At 36.4% G+C, this 14,389-nt stretch overlaps 1 protein-coding gene and 1 pseudogene across 1 annotated transcript in view; one reads left to right on the top strand and one right to left on the bottom strand.

Annotated features, from left to right (window-relative positions):
• Malrd1 (MAM and LDL receptor class A domain containing 1) overlaps positions 1-14,389 on the top strand; it is a 638,235-nt gene that overhangs the window by 118,437 nt on the left and 505,409 nt on the right. The window lies entirely within an intron of this gene.
• Positions 10,051-11,393, bottom strand: LOC117284510 (annotated as a pseudogene).

The raw sequence follows: 14,389 nt of genomic DNA, 5'->3' as shown, positions 1-14,389 counted from the left end.
AGTGAGCACTGTTGAGTGAAGACAGAATTGAGGCTACTATACAATGGAAATGCTGTGCTCATGAGAGAAAATTGGAGAATCCTTAAACTAGTAGTCATGAACAAAGACACTAACTTTCAATCCGAGCATCAAATTTGAAATAAATGCAAGATTGAACCCAATAGAACTGCACACGAATGTATTATCGGTGGTCAAAGAAAGATGAGTGCAATTATAGGAGGTATTTAAAATAAATAAAGAATTTACAATTATAGGAGGTATTTAAAATAGTCAAATTCAGAGTGAAAGAGTGGAGGTCTCGGGGGCTGGGGAGAAGGAAATGAAAAGTTATTAATCAACAGGCATAAAGGTTCAGTCAAGTAAGAGGAATCCAGAGATCTGCTGTACAATATTGTACCTACATATAGGCACCAACGATCTTGTACTTAAAATTTGATAGGACCATAGATCTCATATGGTATTCTTTTTTTTTTGGTACCTGGGATTGAACTCCGGACCTTCCTCTTGCCAGGCAGGTGGTGGCGCCACTGAATTAAATCCCCAGCCCCTCATATGGTATTCTTATCACAATAAAGTAAAGTTATAAATAAAAACATTATGTTTAATACACATTCTTTTACTAAATATTCTTTGTTATTATAATAATCTCATTCTAAACAATTCCCATTCCACTACAACTTATGGCTGATGACTAAATAACGGTGAAAAATGTTCTTTCAGCAGCAATGTCTTAGAAATAGTTCTGTGGTCACAAGCTCTGTCTATTTTTAAACCTTAGAAAGTCTTCTTTTAACTTCTCCTTTTCCAGGGCAGCACATCCATTTTCTTATGTTCTGTTTAAATTATTATAAAGTTGTCTAAGCATCCCTGGAAATTAATAAAAAAAGGGGCTGGATGGGGGTAGATATGTTTCTGTGAAAATATTTAAATATGCTGTTGGATGCAGTGAAGAAAGGCAAGAGGGAAGGTTACAAGGATATTACATTTTATCGATTCCCTGTACCCAGTGTGAAAGTTAAGGAGGCTCTCAGTTAACATCTGGAGCATCATGGACATATTCCTGAGGAGTACTGGAGCCCAGGGTTCAAAAGCCTCCTAATCCATGGTGTCCAAAGATCAGAACGATGGGAAATCTCACAAGCACTTTTATGTTCCAATACGTTGGCGAAATAGCCGTGCTGTGACCTCACCAAAAACTTTTCATGAGCATCTGATTTTTCCATACCAAGAGACTGGATAAAGAATCAAGTGTTACACTTTCCCTTCAGAAACTTAGTGAATAGAGAGTTGTCAGAAATCCAGAGATATTATAGTCAGTAAACTTTTGATAAGAGCCCCAAGAGGACACAATGGGTAAATATAATTTCTTCAGTACTGTGAATAGTGCTAGAAAACATGGACTTCCATGTGCCAAAGAATGACAATGTCCTAATCTTATACCATATACAAAAAATACAACTCTAAATGAATAAAAGTCCTAACTATAAGATTACACCATAAAACTCCTATGAAAGAATGTAGGGGAAAGCGCCTTAATATTGGGCCTTGGCAGTGATTCTTGGATGTCACATGAAAAAGGCAGCCAAAGCAGAAGTAAGTTAAAGAGTTTGTGAAACTAAAAAGCTTCTGCACAGCATGGAAATAACCAACAAAATGAAATATTAACCTGGATATTTGGAAAACTATTTATAAACCACATACCTGATAAAGATATTCAAAATTTAGAAAGAGCAAATTCAACCTGATAACAAAAAAAACATGATTAAAAAATGAGTGAGAGGGCTGGAGATTTAGCTCAGTGGTTCCGCTGCCTGCCTCACAATCTCCAGGTTCTGAGTTTGATCCCAGGTACCAAAAGAGAAAAATGAACTGAACAGAGTTTTCCCCTGAAGACAGAAATAGCCAGCAGGTCTATGAAAAGGTGTGTACTGTTGTTAACCATCGCGGAAATGCAAATCAACATGAGATCACACCGCACACCCTTTATGACGGCTGCTTTATTCAAAACAACGAAACGGAAGCCACCTAACTGTCCGTCACCAGATGAAGTGATGAGCCATGGGGTGTGTATGTATGAAACTTGGAGTGTTCTTCGGTCTTCCAAAGGAGATCCTGCCACTTGCCGTGACACAGAGGAGCCTCGTAGACGTGACACTGAGTGAAATAATGCGAACATAGAAATATATTGCATGGTCTGGCTTGTGTGTGGATTCTTTGAAAAGTCACAGATACCAAACAGTGGTTATGAGCAACAGAAGGAGGGGAGATGGGGAGACATAGGACAGAGGAACAAATATGTAAACAAGTCCAGAGGTCTGATGTGTAAAATGAAGTCCACAGTCAATAAAATTGTGCTGTTTTAAGGCTTCCTGCGCAAAAGGAATGAATTTCAGCTTATCTTGCAGTTAAACACACAAAGACACAAAGATACGCACGCGAACACACACATACTCTTAATGATGTGAAATATAGACACTAACTTTTCTTTGCTACAGTACACTTTTTACTATATATACCCATAAATGCTGTACGTCTTGGGTAGACATAGAAATTTATTTAAAAATTTAAAAATCTCAGTGTCTTAGGTAATAATTTTTTTTGTGTGGTACCAGGGATTGAACTTGGGTCCTTATAGGTAAAAATAATTTGATTCAATAGTGTTTTAAATATGAGAAAGAAGTCTAAAAATAATATAACTCTTGAGAGTTGGGGAATGTCAAACAATTTAAATAATTTTTCAGTAGGAATTTCTTAAAATATTTTGTTTTTTATTGCTGTAAGGAGCTATATATGTAGGGAAAATTCTGCTAGGAATTAACAGCTCTATATTTGTTTCTGATTCCCATTAAGATTTACCAAATGTGTATGATTTTAAAACATTATAAACAGTCTCAATCATCCAAGTAAATCCAAGAGAAAGGTCTGGTATTAGCCTCATTTAAATTCTCTTCAGGAGACAGAAAACTACTTGGCAACTTGCGCTGTCCAAAGAAGTATTATATGGTAAAAAGCAGTTAACTTCAAGGCGAAGTACAGGCGAACCATAATGCAGAAAGGAGAGACCGTGGAGGGGTGAGGCAGAGAGGCAAGAAAAGGAATCACATCCTGGGACTGAGATCCAGCCTTGCTCAGGGACTGACGTAGTGCCCGGAAATGAATGCTGCTCAGAAGCTGTGGCCTAACTGTGGGATAACCCCTAGACCAAGGGAGAGGTTATCCACTATGATGATACCTGCAAAGCTCACTGAAGGATCTGTAACTGGATCTGACTTTATGAATCATACTCAGTGCAGGGCCTAAAACAAAATGCTAGGACACCCCCACCGCCCAGGCGTTCTGTACCACTGGCAAAGCCTGACATTGTCTGGGTTACTCAAAAGAGAAATAATTACTTGTTTGACTAGCTTTAGAATCTCAGAGCAGGGCAAGGGAGCATGGAGTTGGAGCTGATGCGTGCCAGATGTATAACTAGCTGGTTTGTCTAATTCTCCATGGTCCAGAGTAGGTGAACCCCCGGCTCCCCACCCAGGTGGGCTACCTCTGGAATCCACAGTCTGAACTGCAGTGGCCTGGCCTTTCTGTCCTTTCAAGGTCAGCATGACATTGAGCGTGATACTTACCAGAAGCCACGATGATTCATTGTTGGAATGATAAGAAGTTTGAAGCCAGTGATTAAGATTTCACCTCTGGTGAAGAAATCCTGTTCTTAATCCCTTAGGCTGTTAGCGGGTGACATAGTAAATCCTGCCCAGGGCCTAGACATTTAAGGGACTAATATTCTTAAAAATACTACTTCATACTTTCTCCTTAGTAATTACTTACCCACGTTGCATCTCACAAACCTGACATAAGCTGGATTGTGTTCTGTTCTTCCAGTGTGTGTCAGAGACTTAATAGATAGGTTTGTAAATACGATATGAAATAGGGAAGGTCCTTGTTCAGTAAACTCATAGCTGTAGAGAACTGAATTAAAAAATTAGCAAATGAATGCTAAATTTCTAAAGTTGTATTTTGATTCATTTGCTTGCTTTTTCTGGAGAGCTAATTTTATGCTATGAATTTGTTTATTCATAGAGATGCTATGAATAATTCTTTCTGTTTTACTGAATCCTTTCTAGCAAAAATTCTGTCACTGAGTTGAAACGAGGTAAAAGCACAGAGAAAAATTTAGAGGAGTCTTTGTTTCCCCTTGTCTTTGCAGTAAAAAGGTTAAAAGAAAGCACATGGATTTTAGGCTGTGGTTCCTACTAGTATCGAATTAACTAGTATAATAATTTTCCCTTAGAGAACTTATGCACATGAAAAATAGGGGTGTTTTGTAAAAAGAAAAAGACAAGGTCACTGTCCAGACTTAGGAGAACATAAGTCCTCCTAAAGATTAACATTGCTGTTCTAGAATTTCAAACATTTAATATGTCCATGCAATTCTGCTCTTTCTTACTTTCACAAGTATTTTTTACCCAATTTCTTTTATTTTTTTTTTCTTTTCTTTTTCTTGCTTTTTTGATACAGGGACTCGCTATGCAGTTGAGACTGACCTGGAACTCACTATGTAGCCCAGGTTGGTCTCGAACTCACAGTGATCCTCCTGCTGGAATTATAGGTGTGCACTACCACGCCTGGCTCAGTTTAGTTTTCTTTTAGGTGAGAGTGATTATGGCCTACCTCAAAAGAATTATGCAGCTCACAAGGAATTTAGGTTGTAGTACCTCTGAAATATCTTCAAAGGTTTTAGGAAAAAAATATCAAGTATAAATTATAACAGGTTTTTATAAATGGGAAAAGAAAGTACTAGGTTTATGAAAAGTGAAGTTACACAAGCTATGAAGTTTTATAAAATTTTGATAGCTTGGGGTAATTTAAGTGAACATTTCTATATTGTCTACATTATAGTATACAAGTACAGTGAATTAAAACATAACCTAGGTGTATGTGTTTTCAGAACCCTGCCCACTCTCAGTTAAAATACTGACAGTTCCCTGGGGAGGCTGAGGCAGGAGGATCATTGAATTTGAGGGATTTTTTTGCTACGCAGCAGCAACAACAGAGACAACAAACAAAATGAAAATCAGAAAGGAAAAACCACTGACTATGATGTTGTTTGCCCACTTGTTTATTCACAGTCACTGAAGTTCAGTCACGTGTGTGTGTGTGTGTGTTCTGAGAAACATGTTTAGCAGTGTCCTCACTGTAGAAACATCAAAGACCAGTCACGTGTGTGTGTGTGTGTGTGTGTGTGTGTGTGTTCTGAGAAACATGTTTAGCAGTGTCCTCACTGTAGAAACATCAAAGGCGTAATTACAGCTTTCATGCTGTAATTACAATGTCACTGTGTAGAGTCTGTTTTGAAATTTGCTTTAGCTTTTCAAGGCTGTGAAGATACTATTTGTAAGAGTATTTAATTTTCTCAAAGACTAAAAGGCTAAAATCTAAGACTTTAATAGGTAATTGCTGCTTTACCTAGTGCTTTCTTTAGCTCCAGAAAATAACATGTATTCAATGATGAAGATTTCATATATCGAGTAATATCAAGGATGCTTGTTCACATTTTGTTCTCAGCTGTGCTGTGTGATATAGATGAAAAAAGTGAAATTTCCTTAAACTACTTTATACATTGTAAAGTTATTTTAATATTTCCAAACATTCTTAAGCACTGTACTTTGTTTCTGTGGAAAAACTGCTTAGTCTGAAATGGGTGTGCTTCTTTTCTTTAAAGACACATGCAGTATCCTATTTTCCACTTTTCTGTCAGTTCAAGGGTAAAACATGTCTCCTTAGCAATTGAATTTGATGAAGCTTGAGCAAAGACAGCCTGGTGAGCCCAGGAAAAATGAGTGATATATTATTTTTGTATTGTATTTTTTCAGACTTAGATACTGATTTTATTTCCCTCCCACTGCTGTATCTCCTTCACATAGAAGAATATACATTACCTGGCACCCGCAGAGCTAGGAGAGAAGAGAGCCCAAGTGCTGAGTGATTTCGTGTGTGTCCGTTCATTCTAAACTGTCTCCCCGTCTTTTTAGCTACATCATTACATTATTTTCATGTCATTACAGACCAATAGCAATTGCTGGATCCTGCATTTAGATTTATGTATTTTCTTTCATCACTTAGATGTCTTAGATAAATGTTGAATTTTTCATAGCAGCAGGTCCTTCTGAAATAATGTGTGTGATATATACACACATATATATATATATTCTGCAATGCATACATATATATATGATTCGTGTTCTGCAATATTATATATATATATCAAAATGTATGTAGGAGAATATATTCCAAAATACACATGTATATAATACATATATATCAGAATATAGTGACAGAGATAGAGGGGAGAGAATTTGAATTAGGACTTGCTTTTTTTTCTCTATATGCATTCTGAAAAATTCTTTGAGGAGATATTTTTGGTACGACTGCAGATATTTAAACTTAATTATAGAACTAAGGACTTTCTATAATGAAACTATACGAGTTTTTAGCTAAAATATGGAATGTTGAGCAACTTGTTCTATGCTCTACATTAAGTTCTTTTATAAAGGCCCGAATACAAGAGAAAAAGTATCTCAAAATCTAAATATGCTGATCATTGATCATCTTTTTTATTAAGTGCATAACACTAAATAAGTCCTTATAGAAATAAGCCTAATTATTTTATTATTAAAAGAAATGCTTATTCTTTTCTTCTGTTTTAAAACCTAGACTCTATTTTCTAATTGCAAATACCTTCCTAAACAGATGTAATTATAAATACCCTAAATGGAAAGTTGCTTCTGGAGCTCCCCATTTCTGTGACACAAAACTAAGAAGTGAAAAAAAGTCTTATTAATTCTCACTTACGAAAGTCAATGATAACTAAGAAAATGAAAATATTTCTGTAGATGAGTGAAATCTGATAAAGAACTTCATGTTTTGATCAATCCTGCTGCAGTTAATTATGATGTAAAATTAGAGAAATTCAAAATATTAAGGAAAATAAGTGGTGCTTCTGTCTCAGTTAAAATTCTATTGGGATAAAATCTGAATAGTTTTTGAGAAAGTCTATGACTGATTAAATTTTGATATATTCTGCACACCTTTTTCTCATTTCTTTGAACTTGGGGCATTTTTTCTACAAGATCTTTTTTCTTCACTCTTAGAATTGTAAATTAGAATTAGCATTGTTTTTGGTAATCATAAAATATGCAGTCCTTCTGTGTTCTCTTCAACCCTTGTCCATTTGTTTCTTAGTTCAGATTAATATATGTTTCTCTTTCAGAAAGAGAAGTTTATGTAAAGGAGAAATAGTGACCCTTCTTTTTAACACCAAGTTTTCCAAGCTATATGTATCTTCCTCCCCTACAGAACCTGTTAGTACCATAGGTAGTGAAATTTATGCTTTTCTTTGGAAATTTATGCTTTTCTTTGATGCTAATATAAATCTTTCTTGGTGGGCATAGCTCTAAGAAAATCTAAAAACATACAATAACATAAATACTCTTACATGCTTCTAAGGCATTTATGGTATACATGATAGTGTTTGAAATGTACTTATGTGTATTAACTAATTTATAGCTAGTAACCTGCGGTACCAAGAGAAAGAATGTCAGAACCTCATGTGGTCACATAGTTCAAGGTGGAGCTGAGACCACAAAATATATTCATGCTTGATTTTCATTTTGTCTGTTAAGTCTTCCAGAGCAATTAAGTCTGTAAGGTTCCCAAATAATGTAGATTTGAGCATAGCCACAATATTTTAAAAGGAAAGGCATTAAATTAGCCTCATTTCTTAAATTTCCAGGAACTGTATTTCACAATTGTGTGTTTTCATCCTTTTGCTCAGTTTGTAGTGTAGATACAGAAATTCTCTTTGTGGGGGATCCTGTCAGAGAATCTAAACAAATGTACATAAAAGAGGCCACAATTGCTTTATTCAAAATCAAATCCTGTTGTTCTTATAATAATGATTAACACTTGCTCAAAGAAATACCGTGGAGGATTCAGAGATGTTTTGTTCTCTGCATTGGAGAGTAGCTTACATCTCAGGTAAAAAGATGAAAAACATCCACAAAGATGTCACTAGTAGAGAAGAGAAGGTTTTGTCTCATTGACTGTGAGGGGCAACTTCCAACAGAAGGACTGTGAAGGTGGGGTCGGAAGAAGGTTTGATAAAGTTTTTCCATGACTTACATTGGAAATTTTATAAGGCAGAGGGAAAGTCGGGAAAAGCCATAGTTTGCAACTGCAGAGTACAGTTGTTCATCAAAATCTGAGGCTGATTGATAGAGAAGTTTCTACCTTAAAAGTTATTTTTGTGGGGGCTGGGATTTCGCTCAGTCATTCTGCTGCCTGCCTTGCAAGCGCAAGGTCCTAAATTCAATCCCTGGTACCAAAAAAAAAAAAAAAAAAAAGTTATTTTGTGTCACTGAAGTAATAGTAATAGGTACTTTGGGAGGGGTCCTGGAGACATAATACTAGGAAGCAGGACCTGTGTGGCCCTGAGTGTTTTCAGGCTTACATATTTATTCCATTAATTTTTGTCCAGTATTATACTTGCTCTGTTGCCGTTTACATGAGAATCAGGAAGATTAAGTACTCTTCCTTCATAGGAATTAGAGTCTACAGAGGAGAGCTATTTTATACTAATACACATGTAATTACATATATGTAATTATATCTAACAGAGTTTTTCTAAGGAATGAATGATTCACGAATTAAACACCACCCAATACCAGAAGTTCAGAGAGCTCTGCTCTGTGACAGAAAACAGAAGGAAAATACAGAGCTACCTCCATTGATTAGAGCAAGGTGCTTTCCTTATTTGGGCATTGTCTGATCAGATGGCAACCTGGAAATGGGCTGAAGTTCAGATGCTTTTGATTGAAACCTAGCTATTTATTACAAAAAATAAAATCCTAAATTTTTGGTTTAGGTTTGTTTATATACCAAATTAGAAACAATCAAAGTATGGAAATGCCATCAGGGTAAATGAGCTTCTGATTACATAACTTAAATGAATGTATATACAGTAAAAATTTTAAGAGTACGTAAGAGTTACTTGGTTTAGACTATGTGATTAGCTCTAGTGTGTGGACATTGGGAAATATTTCATTTTTTTTTCACATCACATATTAAGTGAAATTTTTCCAATACAAAAAAATACAGAAATCCATTATATGAATATAGCTAAATGCAGAATAGTGACTTTTTCTCTTTAGGAGGTTATGCCCATTTTTAGTAAAATAAAGAGACCATGTAGGTAGAAACAGTTTGTTAGCCTCATGATTTGCCTAGAAATGATTTATAAATGTAGTTCCCTCCCCTCCTACTTAACATAAACTGTGAAAAAGGAGTTAAAGGAAAATTTCCTTGTTGGTTTCTGTCATATAAAGGATTCTGTATTTAAAAGGGCCAATATGTGGACAATATTTAAATCAAATCATATTACAAAAATGAAGCATTAGTGAGATTCTGTCTAAGAAGATACTCAATGAAAATAATATAAAGAATCCAAAACAAAAAGTATTTTTCAAAAAACTTCTTGGTGAACTGTAAGCATATAGATTCCCTCCCTTGTGTGTATGTTTTAAACAGTGGAAGTCTCAAAAACAGGGTCAACTGTGTTAGTCTAAATTACATTGTTGTTTTGGCTGCACTGAGTGGATCCTCTGTATTATTATCACAGAGAAGCATAGTTTGCATCATATTATGGCAGTTAATCCTCAGTGAAAACCTTACAAAGTACTTTTATTTTAGAATATCAGTCAAACCACCAGAACATGGTTGTACCACAGAAAAGTGTTCTCTTGCATTAAATTGAAGTCATATCTTTAATAATAATCATAAAAATGTAAACAGGTACAGCTGCTGTTTTCTAATTACACAACACCCTAGAACAGTGATGGCCAAACTTTTAGAGACCGAGTGCCCAAACTGCAACTCAAAACCCAGGATTTATTGCAAAGCACCAACACTGAAATTAAACCTGAATTTTGAGGTTTTAGTTTAGAAAAAAAGAAGTCATATGCTCGTGACATCACCGCACAGAGGGCTCTGCGTGCCTGCTGCAGCTTGTGTGCCATAGGTTTAAGGCGTCTTAATCTCCATCAAGAACAACAAAACAAAAATAACTTTCCTGATGCTGTTAAATTCATTGTTACGGTGCAAATTAGTCAAATGGACCCAACAAACACTGATGTCCAAGCTGGTCTGTTGGCAACTAATAGGTAATTCATGGTCAACAGAGAGTTTAAAATATTTCCCCTTTCTTGTTCTTTTCCAAGGGTCTTGAAAAGTTTTTTTTTGTTCTAAAATACATTGCTGAGCTACCCAGTTCACGTTCTCTTCCTCAAACATGACGTTTTTCCTCTAATTTCTTTTGTGCCGTGTTTCCAAATTGTTTCATTTACTCATGGGGCTGGTGGAGTGCAGCTTCTGAGCTCTTCGTTTTATTGATATCTGCTTTGGCCTTCGTTTTAAATACCTGCTCCCCTTCCATCTTCTTCCTCTTGGTTGGGTGCTCCCTCCTTTCCTATTCTATTTGTGGCAGAGGGTCTTAGTAAACTGCCCTTTGTTATTCCTGTTGTCCACTGCATTGTAAGTCCCAGCTGCCAGTGTTCTGCAATTCTCATAGTGAAGTCTTTCAAGTCTTGCATGTGCAAACTTATTTCTTAGAATGGTAACGTATTTCTTAGAATTGTAAAATCATAGTGTTCATCATTTTCAACCCAAGGATACTGGCTTCCTCTGACCCTTTTACCATTAATTTCAATGATAGCATTACTACCTACTACAGCAAGAGGTAAAGTGGTCCTTTTTCTTTTTAACCAACTTGTTTTCCTCTTCATCTGTTTCTGGAAGTTCCTATGTTCTAATTTAACGTTCTTGGATTTCTTTCATTTTCTGTTGTTTGACTTGTTACTTCTGTGTGAGTGTGTTGGCTTTGGCAAGCAGCGGGATGATACTCACTTTCTCATGCAGTTAATAAACTCAATATCCAGTGGTTTCAATCCACGTCCTAAAGAAGCAATGAAGTATAAACAACACTGTACCATGTTATCAGGCATCTGGCGTTCATTTTCTTGAGATTCTGTGTTTAGGTAATCCTGAAGCTCACTACCAGTATAGTTGATCACAGGCTACCAGAAATTACTATTATCCACTGCATCTCTGAATTTGGGAGTATCAACAATTGTGAGTAGCAGCTGACCACTACCTTCTTTGACTAAAACTGTGGATTGTTCCATCTGTACAGTCTTTTATTCTCTGGGAAGGGCCTGGAAACTCTAGAGAATACAAATCTGTGAAGAAAAATTAATTGATTATTCCTGACTTTCCCAATCCGATTCTCCCACTGCCATTAAGTGTGAATTCATACCCTCTCTTCACTGATTTTTTTTTTTAACTATCTTCGCAAAGCCTTCAAAGTTCTTCAGTTGCTTTGTTGACTCTAATCTCCAAAGGTATGTATTTCTGGAAATCATCAGATTCATGGAATGGAAGAAAAATGTAGAGTGTAAAGAAATTTTTTCATAAATTCTTGACGGCTCTCAAGATCACTGTCAATCAGCAAACGGTACAGTGTCTCTTTTCATGTCATTTCAGTTTCACATGATCCCACTTGTTGCCTCCAGCCGTTGTGCCACAGTGGACGCATCTGTCAGGTCCTGGTGATCTCACGCAGACCCTCCCCCAACCCTCCCAACTGCCCCCGTTTACGTTGCACTAACGCACACTTTACCCTACGTCATGCTGACGTCTGCAATAGGCGGGACTTCCGGATAGAGCCCGGGACTTCCTCATAGTTTAAATTTTGAAAGAAAAGTGACAGAATGAATTCGAATACTTAAAGTGAATGGTGGTTTTTAAATGGAAAAAAAATTACTACCTACTACAGCAAGAGGTAAAGTGGTCCTTTTTCTTTTTAACCAACTTGTTTTCCTCTTCATCTGTTTCTGGAAGTTCCTATGTTCTAATTTAACGTTCTTGGATTTCTTTCATTTTCTGTTGTTTGACTTGTTACTTCTGTGTGAGTGTGTTGGCTTTGGCAAGCAGCGGGATGATACTCACTTTCTCATGCAGTTAATAAACTCAATATCCAGTGGTTTCAATCCACGTCCTAAAGAAGCAATGAAGTATAAACAACACTGTACCATGTTATCAGGCATCTGGCGTTCATTTTCTTGAGATTCTGTGTTTAGGTAATCCTGAAGCTCACTACCAGTATAGTTGATCACAGGCTACCAGAAATTACTATTATCCACTGCATCTCTGAATTTGGGAGTATCAACAATTGTGAGTAGCAGCTGACCACTACCTTCTTTGACTAAAACTGTGGATTGTTCCATCTGTACAGTCTTTTATTCTCTGGGAAGGGCCTGGAAACTCTAGAGAATACAAATCTGTGAAGAAAAATTAATTGATTATTCCTGACTTTCCCAATCCGATTCTCCCACTGCCATTAAGTGTGAATTCATACCCTCTCTTCACTGATTTTTTTTTTTAACTATCTTCGCAAAGCCTTCAAAGTTCTTCAGTTGCTTTGTTGACTCTAATCTCCAAAGGTATGTATTTCTGGAAATCATCAGATTCATGGAATGGAAGAAAAATGTAGAGTGTAAAGAAATTTTTTCATAAATTCTTGACGGCTCTCAAGATCACTGTCAATCAGCAAACGGTACAGTGTCTCTTTTCATGTCATTTCAGTTTCACATGATCCCACTTGTTGCCTCCAGCCGTTGTGCCACAGTGGACGCATCTGTCAGGTCCTGGTGATCTCACGCAGACCCTCCCCCAACCCTCCCAACTGCCCCCGTTTACGTTGCACTAACGCACACTTTACCCTACGTCATGCTGACGTCTGCAATAGGCGGGACTTCCGGATAGAGCCCGGGACTTCCTCATAGTTTAAATTTTGAAAGAAAAGTGACAGAATGAATTCGAATACTTAAAGTGAATGGTGGTTTTTAAATGGAAAAAATGCACTTGTTGAGGCCCTAAAATGGGTGACTGAGGAAAGTGTGCTCGCTTTACTAGATATACTGAAATGATAGTGGTAGCTCACTACAGACAAGCAAGCATAGAGATTGCTGGGGATTCGTTCCCCACGCTAACTGCATTAAAGATCTTGAACATTATACTAAATAGCAGAGAAGCAGTAGAACGTTATAATCAAGTTAGAATGTTTATATTCTTGCCATTTTTTATCTCTGGCTGCAGTGTTTAGAATGAATTTAAAGAGAAATACAGTGATAGTTTTGGTTGGAAGAATTTTACAGTAAAGCTGAGAATATCATGGTCTAAACTGGTTTGTAGAGATGTGTCCCAGTAAAAGTTTAAGAGAATAATGAAATACTTGGTGATTAAATTTTGCGAAAAAGAGGAAAGGGATAGTTACATCATACTCTTGCATTTTTACTTTTAAATCACAGGATATAGAATGAATGAGATCAAGGAGGAACTGAATTATTGTCTGAAAGTTGGACAGTTCTGGTACCATCAAGAAACATGGGAGAAATAATAATTGAATTTACTGACATAGAGCTGTTTTTTCAAATGGGACTACCAAGGAAGAGATACAGAACAAGAACTAAACTCTTAAACGGAAAGTTTTACATGATAGGATCACCAAGTTCTCTGAGTCTTTCAGAGAGATAATTAAAATAAATATAAGTAAGGAATATAATATAAAGCATTGAATACTAAATCAAGGGAGAGAAAAGAATTAGGGATGAATGTGCTAGTTATAAGAGGACACTGAGATACCAACAAAATCTACCTCTGTAATGGAACGAAGAATTTATGGGAAAATGAGAAAATTTTACATTGAAAAAAACCAGTCATACTTGGTCATAATGTGTTTATTTAATACCCACCATATGTTTATTTGAAACCCACCATAAATACTTTCAAGATTCTGCAGTAGGTAAAACAGATATGTCAATGTACCCTCAAATTGTTCCACCTAAAACTACTATCTGAAAATTTTTTTAAAAATCCAAAATGCCTCTCCTTTGGAGCTTGTTTCCCCATTGGGGAGAGCCTGCACTTACAATAAATAAATTTTGTACCATTTTAGAAGTGATTATGTGCTATGGAAGAAAAGCAAGGTAAAGGCAGTTGGAGAATGGGAGGGACTTTGCAGTTTTGAGTAAGATGGTCATAGTAGGTCTCAGTGACAAAGTGACATTAAAAAACTTGAGTAGATGAGGAAACAAAGGGATATGTTTTATGAATTATTCTTGACAGAAAGAACTAAGAGAAAGATGGCAAGCCTGAGCAGTAGTAAGGGTACCAATGCAGCAAGAAGAAAATCATCATGACAAAAAACACTGAGGTCTAAGAATAAGACTGGGGAGAACTATAGTTCTCAAGCATGGTAGCCTGTTAGAATCATCCACGGTGT

The sequence above is a fragment of the Fukomys damarensis genome, unplaced genomic scaffold (assembly GCF_012274545.1).
Source record: "Fukomys damarensis isolate Sample0158 unplaced genomic scaffold, DMR_v1.0_HiC HiC_scaffold_37, whole genome shotgun sequence".
Lineage (NCBI taxonomy): Eukaryota > Metazoa > Chordata > Mammalia > Rodentia > Bathyergidae > Fukomys > Fukomys damarensis.
Note: the sequence above shows the minus strand (reverse complement) of the source record. Positions and strands in the feature narration are given on the sequence as shown.